The 14,229-nt window shown below is 31.6% G+C and overlaps 1 protein-coding gene across 3 annotated transcripts in view; it reads left to right on the top strand.

Moving 5' to 3' along the window:
* The first annotated feature begins 281 nt into the window (after window positions 1-281).
* LOC123712588 (ras association domain-containing protein 10) overlaps window positions 282-14,229 on the top strand; it is a 95,023-nt gene continuing 81,075 nt past the window's right edge. For 2 of the 3 annotated variants that reach the window (XM_045665770.1, XM_045665769.1), the window contains exon 1: window positions 282-395. The gene's annotated coding sequence lies outside the window, so the exon portion shown is untranslated. The remainder of the gene's footprint in view (window positions 396-14,229) is intronic. The other variant, XM_045665772.1, reaches the window with a different exon arrangement.

The raw sequence follows: 14,229 nt of genomic DNA, 5'->3' as shown, positions 1-14,229 counted from the left end.
GATCTAAGTTAAGTTATTTGAGGATCTAGATATCTATTTAAACCAAAACATATTAAAACCAGTATGGTATATAAATCAGCTGAACAAATTTTGATGAATTTTAATAGTTAATGGCTATATTACGATACAGATTTAGGTACGTATTTTGGTTAAATCATATGAATTTTCCATTTAAAATATCAATTTGTATTGCGTAAAAATCCGATAAAACAATATATCATTTATTGCTATTGTTTATACGCAGGATGACAGCGGACAGGTGTCAGTGAGCCAGTCACCTACGAACCAGCGCGAGGGAAGGCTGCGCGTGCGCACCTTTCGATTTTCCGAAGTACGTAGTGTTGTGTCGTGATTGTGTTTGTGATTAGTGTACTGTGGATTCAAGGATTTTTCTCGTAAGTTTTTTTATGTCATATTTCGATTATAATATCTAGGAAGTAGTTCGCGTTATTTCAAAAATTTACAATTATATAGTAGATACAATTACTTGTCTATAAGAAAATACTCTTAGACGTAAGTCCGTCCCTTTATCTACTTAGTAACCTCTGTTATATGATATTTTATTGTATTGTTCATATAATTTTACAGTATTTTACTCAATATACTTGCTTGCCTTTTGATTTACCTATAATTACGATGGTACATTTAAATTATTAACGAATTATTATACAAAAATTCATGTAAACGCATTTCGGTTTTAGTTTCAGATATAGTTTGTATAGGCTTTTGATTAATATCTAGTAATATTATTAGGATTATAAATCACAATTGAATTGAACACCTACGAATAGTGGGTTCTTTAACCATTATTAAGACAACGAATGGTTGGGGATTAGTCAATACATTAATTGTTTGATGTAGAAATTATTTGAAATATAATTCAATAGTTCTACAATTAAATATTTTGCTCTCAGTATTACTAAGTTCTACAGTTTATATTTCTCAATTTTTTATTATTATTATTACTATGTAGGTTGAGGCAAGCGCTTTATTTACAAATAATATATATATATATATTACTTACTTACTTGACTTAAATGCTATGACAAAAACAATAGAAATTTCTAATTAATATTACAGTTTTAAGCCTTTTTAAAATCGTATTTGTTCACATTTTAAGTCATCTAAAAATATTTTCATATAAGCCATAAAAGCAGTGTTGGCCTAGTGACTTAAGCACACGACTTTCATCCCTGAGGTCGGTTTGGTACTGTACCAATGGAGTTTCATTCTATGTGCACATTTAACATTCGCTCGTACGGTGAAGGAAAACATCGCGAGGCTTGCAAAAAGTCGACTAGGTGTCGGGCACAGGAGGCTGATCACCTACTTGCCTATGAGATTCATAATAAAATAGATATAGTTTGTTTATATCTCAGGTGGAAATGCATTTGCGCATCTCCTACTGCCAAAAGTAGCATGGGTATGTGGGACTCGAATCAAACCAGAATATCGGCTATTCTGGGACTGACTGACCAATACTCACTAAAACCACCTCGAGTAGTCCCTACTAAACCGCATATTGAGGCTCTAGGGTCACTCTCACATTCTACCGGGAAATCAAGGGCATGCTACGCCCAGAAACCTTCGGTATAGTTCACACTACAGAGTAGGTAAGAGATGGGTATATCTTCTCCTACATATTCCACTTCTTCTGACACTAGGATTCGTCCTAAAGCGCTCCCTCTCTCGTTCTGCTGTCTCCTTCTGTAGCATTACTTGCTCACAAACGGATAGTGCAATCCATACCTCGTCACTGCTGAGCATGTGTTGGACAACACAAGGCAAAGCAAGGTTATTACCAACCACAGAACAAAGATTGGGACGTACCTGAAACCACTGCGGACAATCCTCCAACGTATGCTGTGCCGTTTCATGATTTGCGCCACACTTTGAGAATCTACACTAGGCTGAATGTCAATTTAACAAAATGTTTGAATCAGTGAAGTTTTTGAAGAAAAATACAAATTTCTGTCTACATACATAATTAAATATAATAACACAAGTTGTGTCGTGACAAGGTTATTATTAATTTACTTGTTTTACTGACGACCAATGTCATTCTGTCCTTTACAATTCATTTTTTGCGATCATCTCTGCTATATATATGTTGTATATTGTGGTAAAATCATTTATTAAAACATAACAATCAGAACATTACATAACATTTACAGTACTTACAATTTTCTCAACCTACGTAGTAATAATACAGATAATTAAAAATTCATCATAATAAAATTAACACATATTTAAAAGTTTGATCCCTGCGGCAGTGTACCTTTAACGTGGGCAGCATTTACTCGCTGTCTTGCGATACTTGTTCGTTGAGCGAGGAAAGCACCAGCTCTGGAGTCTGGCACCAATTTAAATCTTTAATTAGCGCCTGTGCACTTGACAAAATCGAAGCTGTATATTTTATAACATAATAATTCATATTATTATTATGTGCTCTCATTTTATTTTTTGGTCCTAGTGACCGCACCTAATACATATATTTCTGTGTTATGTGTTGAATAGAAAGAATCTTACACAGGCTCAAACATTTCAATTATTATTAGAGTGAATAAATATTCGTAAAGGGAATTTAAAAGCTTTACGAATTTAACAATTTTTAATTTAAAAATATTTAGAAAACGATATAATTCGTGCGGTATTTATGTTTTATTATAAAGTATATATAAATGCACTTTCCACATACCACAAAAGTAGGTATTCCTTAACAAGCGCATATAAATTGTTCTACCTGTATCGTAAAATTACTGAATTTGGACAAAAACCTTAAAAACACGTCGAAATAATTTATAACAAAAAACCCACCTGCATACTAATATTGACATTAAATTTCTTGGTTGTTTTAATGTTTTTATTATGTTATAACTCGTAAAATAAAGGCATACGGTCGTTTTACATAATTGTATTTTTATTTAACACTCTTGGGTGTTTTAATTAGTTTAACGCTTGAAAAGTATTCTTGTATTTTACGATATTATTAACATAATTAAAATACTTCTTGAAATCATTTTATTTTTTCCATTTTTAATTAAAATTTTTATTACATAGGTTAAGAATGTTTTAACTAATTTATTGCTGATTAATACGTATAGCTATTGAATATTTTGTCTGTCATACTTTTAAAAGTGAAGGTTGGTGACAAAACAGTAAATATGACTGAAACTTTACGATTTGAACTATCACTGTTCACCCTTAAATCAATAACATTACTAACGTATGCTGATAAAACATATTGTTTCTTTAGTAAATATCATTTATTAAAAATGTCTACTTAAAAAATGTTTTGGTATATCCAAGCTATTTGTATATATATGTTTTATTGTATTAGTGAATTATGGACATCAGAAGTATATAAGAACTATACTTTTAAAAATTTCGCTAAAAGGAATAAATAAATGTAGAACATCTGCCACCATTGATGCCTCATAAGACAATAGTGGAAGATGAAAATTATTTAGTATAGTTTATATATACTATCACGGTCAATTTAAGTACTACTTATTATATATATATATTTAAGTAGTCATATGTCTACTAGCAAAACGTATTGCAATATCATAAAATCTTTTCTATTTCAAATGTATGTTCCTTGACTAAATAGTGAAAAAGAATAAATCTTTTTAGGTCTAGGCCTCAGATTTCTGTTTAATGATCATTTGTCAGATAGACATAGGTAATCCTTCTGTGCCTGACACACGTAAACTTTTAAGGTCTAAGGCATGTCGGTTTCCTCAAGATGCTTTCCTTCACCGTTAAAGCTAATGTTAAACATACAAAGAAAGTCGATTGGTGCACAGCCAGGGACCGAAACTACAACCTTAGGGATAAGAGTCGCACGCTAAAGCCACTAGGCCAACACTGCTCTTCGTAAGCAGTAGAATATGTGATTACTCCCACAATTTAACATTGTTTATCAAGTCGCTCCGTAAATAGCCAAGATAGACTCTCTCCAACACAGGTTAAACAGAATTTGAGGGACTATTATTTACTGCCAAAAGTATTCAATATTAATTAGATAACTGAATGCTTTAATATCAGAATAAATGACTCAATAAAACATGTCTAAGAATAAATAAATATTAAACGCACATAAGTCGAGTTTGATTGGGGTCATGTTTAGATTTTATACGTTAGTACGAGATGTGGAAATTTATATACTTATAAATAAGTCTTGAAAATTGGTAAATTTTGTTTGCCGTCTTTCGATCTTAAATGGAATTAATTAATTTTCTAACACTCTTAAATTTCTGGTATATTAAAGTTTTAGTTACAAATAATTAGTTTAAATTTATTAAATAATTGTTAAATATTATAATTAACAAATGCTACGTTCTGTGTCTAAGAATTATATATGTGTTTCATCTTTTATCTTATAATAGTTCTAGGTAATGCTCTTCTTGCTCCCTTCACCAAATGAGAATTATTATTTGGGTTCAGAGTCTGGGTTGCTCTTAGTCTGCCAGAGTGTTACGGTCTGATAAACACGCGACAATAGATCAATTCATATATATAGCCTACGGCTATTTTTGAAGTTTGTTCATAATTAATGAAATAATTGAAATTATTTGTTATCAAAACAAAATTAAATGGTTAATATTAACGTAGTTTACCATGTAGTTGAAATATGATTGCAAAACATTTCAATCCATCGCTATACTCTTTTATTTTTTAAATATTACTGAAATATTATAAAAAATCAAATATTACGTAACGTCAATAAATATTCTAAATTAACTAAGTTTTTCAGTTTCTACATCAATGATCTAACCTTTCGAATTTCGAAATCGCTAAAACCTTTTTAGGTCTGGGACTCAGATTTCTGTATCTATTTCATGATCATTAGTCAATCTTATAGGCAAGTGAGTCAGCCTCCTGTGGCTGACACACGCCGTCGACTCGGTCTAAGGCAATCTGGTTTTTTCACTATTTTTTCATTCACAACTCGAGCGCACAAATGCGTATACATAAACAAAGTCCATTGGTGCACAGCCTATGATCAAACCTACGTCCTCACGCTGAAGTCAGTAGGCCAATGCTGATGTTTTTAAATTATAAAATTCATTTATCTTTTATTTTCCTCAACTTATTGCTTGCCACCATGCATTGCAAACCATGGTTGGCCTACAATGAAAGTTCCATATATATCCATTGGTACTTGTGTTTATTTACAATGGTTCTTTGATTTTATTAACCTTAAGAGACGAAATTCATCGGGTCAATTAAGTAAATGTCAAAAATTGCAAAACTCGCGTTGCTAAAGGATTTGCAATATAAATTAAAGTTATTGTTATGATAGTAGAGTTGATGGCGTAATTGACATTGGAATTACGAAATACAAGGGCTTCGAGTTCATTTATTGACATACTAATGTACAAATGAATTAGAAGGAACCCTAGAACTAATGCTTTTTTCGCTCAACGAATAAATATCGTAATACAGCAAGGAAATACTGCCAGCGTTAAAGGTACACTCCCAAAGGGACCAAACTTTTTACATTTATTTTAATTTATTAATTATTTTTATTGAAGTTATACGACTTTTGGCCCGTTCGGGAAAAATTATGAGAGTAAATTTTAACGATGCGCGCGGATACAGTCCCAAAAATTCAACAACCTGTAGTTAGCTATAGTCAACCTTTTAGTTTTTCTATTGTTAGTGTCGTTTTTTTCTACAAACGTAGAATAAAATTGTTATCTTGTTACTCCAAAGAAGTATAACTTGTAATGCGGAAACATAAGCTCTTTTTATTACTTTTTTAATAAACGATTTGCTTCATTATGAGAAATAAGTTTTAATTTTTTGATATTATAGTTACTTTTATGTGCATCTTATATTTTAAAAAATATATTAAATCAAGTATATTATTAAATAATAATGAACTTTTTTTTCATATCGGCTTAAACACGTAATTTCAATTCAATGCAAATAAAACGACTTTAACAGCAAAGTTCAAATGTACCAAATAAAAGTAATTAATCTTTGAGAATATTAAGAGAATGTACAGTTTTCTATTGAATCTCAATGTCTATTGTAACGGACTCCCACGCTTAGCGCGTTGATGTCTTTTCCTCAGGTTAATGATTTGCAATCTAACACATAATTATTTCTTAGATAACTAATACAAATTGTTCATTAATTTATATAATAACTATGTTTATTGGAACAGAACTGTAAATATCTTAAGAAGGCTAACAAAAATTCAAAAACGGGTTTCGCAAGCAATAGGCGACCTATTATCCTACACATTTGCGATACTATTATTATTTACCATATTCATGTTAATAATAATAATAGTATGGATATAGCCGGGGTGATAATGTATTACTAATTCAAGGTTATTTAAATTTAAGAGATGGAAAAAGTCCACACAATGGCAGGGCCAATAAATCGAAAAAGAAGACAGTTTTTTGAAAGAGAGGATATTAGAGGCAAAAAAGGTTGAAAAAATGATGCTGAGAAACATGCCCTAAAACGTAAATGGAAATAGCCAGGCCACGTAGCCCGTTATACAGAATGGACTGGTCCAAAAGGGAAGGATGGGCTGACGGGATCGAGGAAATTGGAAGCCTTCTCCCTGACAGTGGCCTGAATATGGAATTGAATGAATAAAGGATTATTATTATTATAAGGGTCTGTTCGATATATATAGGATCTGTCTTGGATATAAAACAAAAAAGAAATATTTGTTTTTTCATTACAATAACACAGTAATTGCACAGTAATGTGTGCATGTCTTAATGTATAAGATTTGGGAACCCTTTTAAGTAAAAAATACATGACACAGGTCTTGCATAACAAACTTATATATTGTATATATTATATAATAGTTAAAACACATAGTAAAGTCAATATATCAAAATTAAAAGATGTATTAATGTTGAAGGTTAAAAAACACGACATTTTTGTTTTGTTTGCGTTGCGTTGCGTTTGCGAAACGATTTCAAAGTATATACTAGGTATACGTACATGACTTTATGCTATACATATATGTATATATGTAATTAAATTGTTGACGCACAGTTGAAATTGACGTGTAATGCGAATGTGTGTAGGTTATATATTCGAAATTTTCGAAAATAACTTTCGCAGTGATACAAAAATATTTTGAAATATAAAAAAAAAATACTTAAATATCCATTTATCTAATTGCTTTTTGTTAATGCTATGGTATTACACAGATAATTATTTTATAATATAGTATTAGTTGACTATTTAGGCTCAGAATCTCAGACTATTTATACAAAACAAGGTAAGGATTTGCTGTTTTACCATTAAATTCAATCGTCATTTGAGCCACGTACAAATATCTTCGAACTAATTCCTTCATTTCGAATACAATGAAAATTGATGGTTTTTCGAATTGTACGCGTTTGTATTTACGAAAATATCTAACACTTATTTTACAATGATATTTCACTTATGTACACAATACACTGCTTGTTATATATATTAAGGAAAAGTACTTACATTTGGATGCGCTAAGACCTTTGGTGAATGTCTACATTTATTTCATGACAGATTTTTTTATGACAGCAAGTTGAGTCTTTTGTCACACGACACTTTTGATCTTAGTTGTACTGGTTTTCTTAGATATTTTGAAAGTTAATGGTATGCACAGTGCGTGGAAAGGATAATTCAAATACATTAAAAACGTATGTAAGGAAGCAATGTATTTGAAAATAAACGTATAATCCGCGTAACGAAGTCATTCGGAACGACGACAAGAATTCGTGAGTGGCATTGACATGGACAATGCGTGACGGGTGAATTCATGGAATATGTTTTATTGTTAACCATAGAGGCCGTGCTGGCGATTATTCTAAACCCAGTTCGAAACAGATGTTATTATTAAACAAATGGTGTTAGGTCTTGAGCTGTACAATTTACATATAAAATGAGGACTGAAAGTATACTTTTTATTGAGTCAGATGGCGATAACGTGTACATTCGTCAATTAAAAAACTGCGCATAGCAATGTTTTGTCAGAGAATATCTTTATTGTAAGAAAACACTTTTTAACCTTATTGAAGCTATGTATTATTATAAACTTATAATTATTTTACATAATTGTAAATTAAAAAATTTCCAACGTTTCGCGTGCTTTACAGCGTGCGTGGTCACCGCGACGTGAATTATGTAAAAAGTGTTTTCTTTCAATGTGTGAAAGCTATGTTAACAAAAGAAAAGAATATCTTTATGTTTAACAATGTAATATTATTGTTCATAAAATTAAGTTTACTTAAATACTAAAATATTGTATATGCGAAGTGTTGTATAACATTGCTAGTTTATTAATGTAACATTATTAGTGTCCAAAGTTTAAAAGATAAACGCTATTTATCTTTCTTTTCCCCTGAATAAGATCAAGCATCAAAGTCTGTAGGATATTTAAGTTGACAAGAGAGAACCAGAGAACACTCGTAAAGCTTCGTTTCATTCAATTTAGAAGTTCTACCGCCGCTCTACTAGGCATCTATTTTGATGATTGACTGACGTCTTGTTGTCTACGAAGATTCTATAACACACTTGAAATCGGGATTAATATAAATAATAATTAGGGATTAATCAATATTTAAAATAGAAAATATTTGTATATCCTTTTTTATATAATAGGGGACAGGAGGCCTCCTTATCTTAAGTGATCTCAGAGACACTCACATTGTCAGACAGCTCGCAAGTGCGTTGCCTTTTAAGAATTGGTACACTCTTTTTTTGAAGTACCCTAAATCAATTCGGTTCGGAAATACTTCAATAGACAGCTAGTTCTATATAGTGGTGGTGCGCGGTAAAAAGTTGCCTTAAAAAATGCTCAGTTGTGGGACCACGGACGTCCAGGTGATATGGGTGGAAATGCAAGATACGTAAGCCGAAGCCACTCGGAGACTGTATCCACGTGTGGAGCTAAACAAAAACCAAAACTACTTGACCAATTCTAATTTCATTATTAGATGCTACATTATTTCTGATTAGAATTCCAAAAATCGTTAAAACAAGAAGCCGAGTTAGACCCTTAGTAGTAAGTATAAAATTAATTAAATAAATTTGACATTTGGATATAAGTAAAAAGTTTTCTCGCTTCTGACGCACATGACATTTACATGTGACAATTCGCTTACACAATTACTATCGACCATCTGCCAATTACGGTACAAAATTTGTGAACACGGTATGAGTCGTAATGGTTTAGGAAAGTTTATTCATTTGTTTACTGTATTAAACTTATAGAAAATAATATTTATTTACATTTCGTTATAGTTATAGATACAATATAACTGTGGGTAACCAACCTTAATCTAAAATAATACAAAATATATTAATAAAACAAACTAAAAAGCTAATCTCACGGATTCATGAATTGCAATATGCAATACAAAAGAATAAGAAATACAAGAATTCAAAAGACAAAAGTCACGATTGAGCAGGATATGGTTAAGAAATGTTTATGTAGAAGAGTTTTAAAAGATGTTAGGGAGTTAGCCAATCATATGGAGTCGGGCAGCCTATTCCACAACGTAATGTCGGAGATCCTTAACGAATTGCCTAAGAAGGTTGAGCTGTGAGATGGAATTTACAAAAAGCATCTATTAGAGGAGCGTAACATTTAGTTATAAGGACCTGAGAATTTGAATTCATTTTTAAGATAAGAGATAAATGTGTTAAAATTATGTTTATAGTTCCTGTGCTGTCATAATATTATCGTACCCGAGTACTATATATTTAAATTAAATAAATGCAAATTCATCTCATTACTAAATTACCGTTTGTTTTTAGCCGTAGACGAGTCGAGAAATAACTTTATGATAACTTTTTATTTATTTCATATTCCTTTAGATTACATAAATTATATATTCAAGAAACAATAATACCAAAGATATATAGAAAATCGTTCAAATATTGTCTGTTAAAGTGTCGCCATGTTTACGCCAAATTCCGCGAAGATTTTGTTTGAAATTCCGAGGGATTTTTAACAAAGATGACAGATTGTGTCTCTCGTTTTAACTGGTTAACACATCTGTATTTTTTAATTAAGGCCACCCACAGTAGTACTTTTGATTTAAGTGTGTAAACAGTCCAAATAAGTACGCGATGCTAATAAGATGTTTAAATCTTTATATTTTAAAATGCTTTTTGTTTGATACACAAATATTGTATGACACAAAAATAGTGTATAATATATAAAGGTATCTTAAAATTAATATTACATATAGCACATAACAATTACGCTTTTATATGCAATTTTGATATATAAAATTAAAAATGTATTATTTTTTTATATTTGACTGTTATGATAACGTATATAATTTATACTATATATAATTTAAAATATATATCAAAACTTCTTTATCGGCGTTGGAAAAAAATCTACCTTCACATTTTTGGGTTACGCGTCACATTTTTCCGTGAAGTGCCATCTTTTTATTGTCGCTATCACGATTGATTCAAAGAGATTCGAAGCTATTAATAACAAAAATATATAATAACGATAACAATGATAGTAATTAATCTATTACAATTAATGACATTCTATAATAATATTAGTAATAAGGTATAATGAAATAATTGCATTATTTGTATACATGTCTTTGATAATAAAAGTCTTTTGTTAAACTTTATCTAATTTAATTTAATTAATTTCTGCAAAGTTGCATATAGTAGATCATTTTTGAAAAATAAGGTCATAAAGAAGATTCACTTCTTACGTGTGTACACTGGTAAAAGTACACATTTTTATACATGTATTCTCTATTGAAACGCTTTATATTAATAGATGTGTGACCATTATTTGTTGACGTTAATGTAAAAGAAATTAATAAACATGTACCCCTGATTTGAATAATAATGCATAACAAGAACCTTAAAATGAGTATTACAAAAACTATAATTGTATTGTCTGACCATCGTTTATGGACATAGACAGGTGATGAGATAGTGTTTTTGCAAAGTCTATTGACCTGTGATAATTTACATTCAGTATTAATTAATGATGATTGCTTTGTATGCACGTTTTATTATATTATTTGTATCAATCATGAATTTCCACCAAAACACGGCTGTGTAGATTTTTCTTTCTATATGTCCATTTATTACATGTCCGAAACTTAGTATTAGACCATCATCACCACTATTCACCAGTCACAAACAATCACTGCTTAGCAGCGCGCTTAAAACTCATATAGGTAACTAAGTACACTTATCAACGTCAACAGAAAAGATGTTAAATTGATTCTAAATTTACATTTACTACCAGTTCGTAAGACAAGGACGTAGGCAAGAATAACTGGCAAGAAACTCTCCGCCACTCTTTTTAATCGACAAGTTTTGAGTCATACAAAATGTTTGAACTTGAGCAATCCCAAGGATTAGGATCATTTAAACAATCGTGAAATAAAAAAAAAAGTTTATTGATTAATTTACGTTTAACGAGAGTTTTTAACTTATTTTATTAATATGCATAGCGCTAAATCACCTGCATCATACAAACCCTCACTTTCACACCATCGCACAGCCGTTAACGTATTTAATTTTTTTTTTCGTTATGTATTACATCTTTAGTTTTGTTGTATATAATTTATGTTAGCTAAATAAATTATCGTCAATCACAGAAAATTGATGACTATATGTATTGTCTATTAATTTTTAAAGACTCAATCTGAGTCTAGGACTCATATAGGCTGGCGCTGGATTATTAAGTTATAATTGCTTTACTTGGCTCACCTGATATTAAGTGATACTGCCGCCCATATACACTCTCAATGCCAGAGAGCTCGCAATTGCATTTAACGGTCTTTCAAGAATTGGTACGCTCTTTTCTTGAAGGACCCTAAGTCGAATTGGTTCGGAAATACTTCAGTAAGCAGCTGGTATTTTGAAAAACATTATATTGGTATCATTTGTGTATGAAGGGAACCTTTAAATGACTCATGACGCAGACACATTTCTGTTTTTCTAATTCAAGACCTTTGAGACCTTAGACTTCCCCGCGATAACTATTGGCACTACCATATTTTAGGTCTGCCCCAGACGTCTGTATCTTTATCGTGATCATTGGTTTTTTCTAGGCAAGTAGGCGATCAGCCTTCTATGCTTGACAGACACGGTTCACTTTCTGGGTATATGGGTAAGGTATACTTTCACCGTACGAGAGAGTGACAAATGCGCACATAGACAGAAAGTCAATTGGTGCAGCAGGGGATTGAACCTGCGATCTCAGGGATAAGTGTCACACCCAAAACTCTCAAGACCACCACTGCCTTTTTATTTGTCCGCATACGCACTAACAATCCGTAATTCCTGAAATTGGTGGTAATGTTTTCTCAAAATATAGTTGTTTTTATTGCTTATAAAACCAAACATTATTTACGATACATATATTAAATTCTTTTTGTTTCGCACTTAATCAGTTTGGTAATAAAAGGCTCTTTACAACACACTAAATTTTTCAAATTATTTCACTAGATTTTTACCTATACACGCATCACCGTACCTTACATCGAACTGACATACAATATTTTTTTTTAAATATAACCCCTGAGATTGCATTTAGAAACAATTGGTTTGTATTTAATCTATTGATTTTGTAAATGTTTTAAAAGTAGAAATTGAAGTAATTCAAACAATTGTTTCCACCGTAATCAAACCTGTTTCAATATTAAGGTAAACAAAACATTTATAAGTGAATTTTATTTATATGTCTCAATAAACTCCGAATGCAATGAGCATTATATTATACACGTAACTTCTTACCAAAACAGAGTAGATATTAAGGTTATTTACGATATATAAAAATCGAAGATTTGGGTTATTGATGTCGAGGTTTTGATTTCCGTAAAAATATTAACGGTTTGGATTGCAAAGGACAAAATGCTGTAATATATTTTACGGGACCGACTTAGATTTAAGTAGGTCGTTAAGTCTAATAAATAGCCTTTTAATGCAGACATATTTCTGAAATTAGAGAGATGAAGCCGCGCGTTGCTTTATCGTAATAGTCCATTACGTCTTCAATCATTTCTGTCTCATGCTCTATACCACCCTATCACCATTTGACTAGTCATATTAATAATGATATAGTACAAATACTATATATAGTATACGATCATCGTAGTAACTATCTATTTTCACCGAATTCAGACCAGCGCCTCTCATTACCTTGTACAGTTTTGAGGACGGTGAGTCTTTCACTGGATCGGTCTATTGGTGAACGTGGTCCTTTGTCTTCTGTGTTACCTACTATGATCCGTTTCTCCAAGTTCTCATCGCCTTTGTATTGTATGGCTGGATTATGAATTCGTTGTGGGCATTTAGCAACGTTGGCAGCAATATATCAAGTACGTGTTCCTAAAGGAGACAACCCGAAGCCATCCGCCGAAGCCGATTATTATTTCGTCGGGAATCAAACATAGTATCGCATCTATTTATCTAAACAGCTTATAATCTTCAATAAACAAATGAGCCGTGTTGGCTAATGGCTTCAGAGTGTGATTCTTATCCCTAAGAATCACATCTTTGAATCCCGGCTGTGCACCAATGGACTATCTATTTTACATTCGCTCGAACGGTGAAGGAAAACATTGTGAGGAAGCCTACAAGGCGATGGCGTGAGACAGGCACAGGAGGCTGATCATTTACTTGTCTATTAGATTGACAAATAATCATGAAACAGACACAAAATTCTGAGGCGAGGAACTAAAGGTTGTTGCGCCACTGATTCATTACTATTTCTTGAATCAAGGCAGGATTCAGACTTTTTCAATCGATTACTCAGAGAATCTGAGATCGAACTCTCTTCTCGATGTTTAATTTCCAGAAGTGTTACAGAATGAAATTAGATTTTAATTCCTCAACACGAAGTCTTTTATATATTTCAAGGTTTAGTGAAGCATGCTATATAAATAATGTTACTTTTATGATTCAATTTTCGATAAAGAATCGAAATAAAATTATTAAATATGTCGTAAATGTTTTTATTACTGACCCACTTGGCATCATGAGTAGTTTCAAATTTTATCACAGTTACGTATTTTTTTAAGTCTAAATCGATAAATAACATCGTTGGTAGTATGCTAGCACACGCAGTGTGTCTTGATGAGGAAAATGCTATCAAAATACCAGACTTTAGTTTCCTAAGAATGCTCCTACGGTTGCAAATATGGGACACTGGTTCAAATTTCGCACAATATTTGCTTATCTGGAGGAACGATGGTGTACTACTCCTCT

The sequence above is a fragment of the Pieris brassicae genome, chromosome 7 (genome assembly GCF_905147105.1).
Source record: "Pieris brassicae chromosome 7, ilPieBrab1.1, whole genome shotgun sequence".
Taxonomy (NCBI): Eukaryota; Metazoa; Arthropoda; class Insecta; order Lepidoptera; family Pieridae; genus Pieris; species Pieris brassicae.
This window is presented reverse-complemented; position numbering and strand designations above follow the sequence as displayed.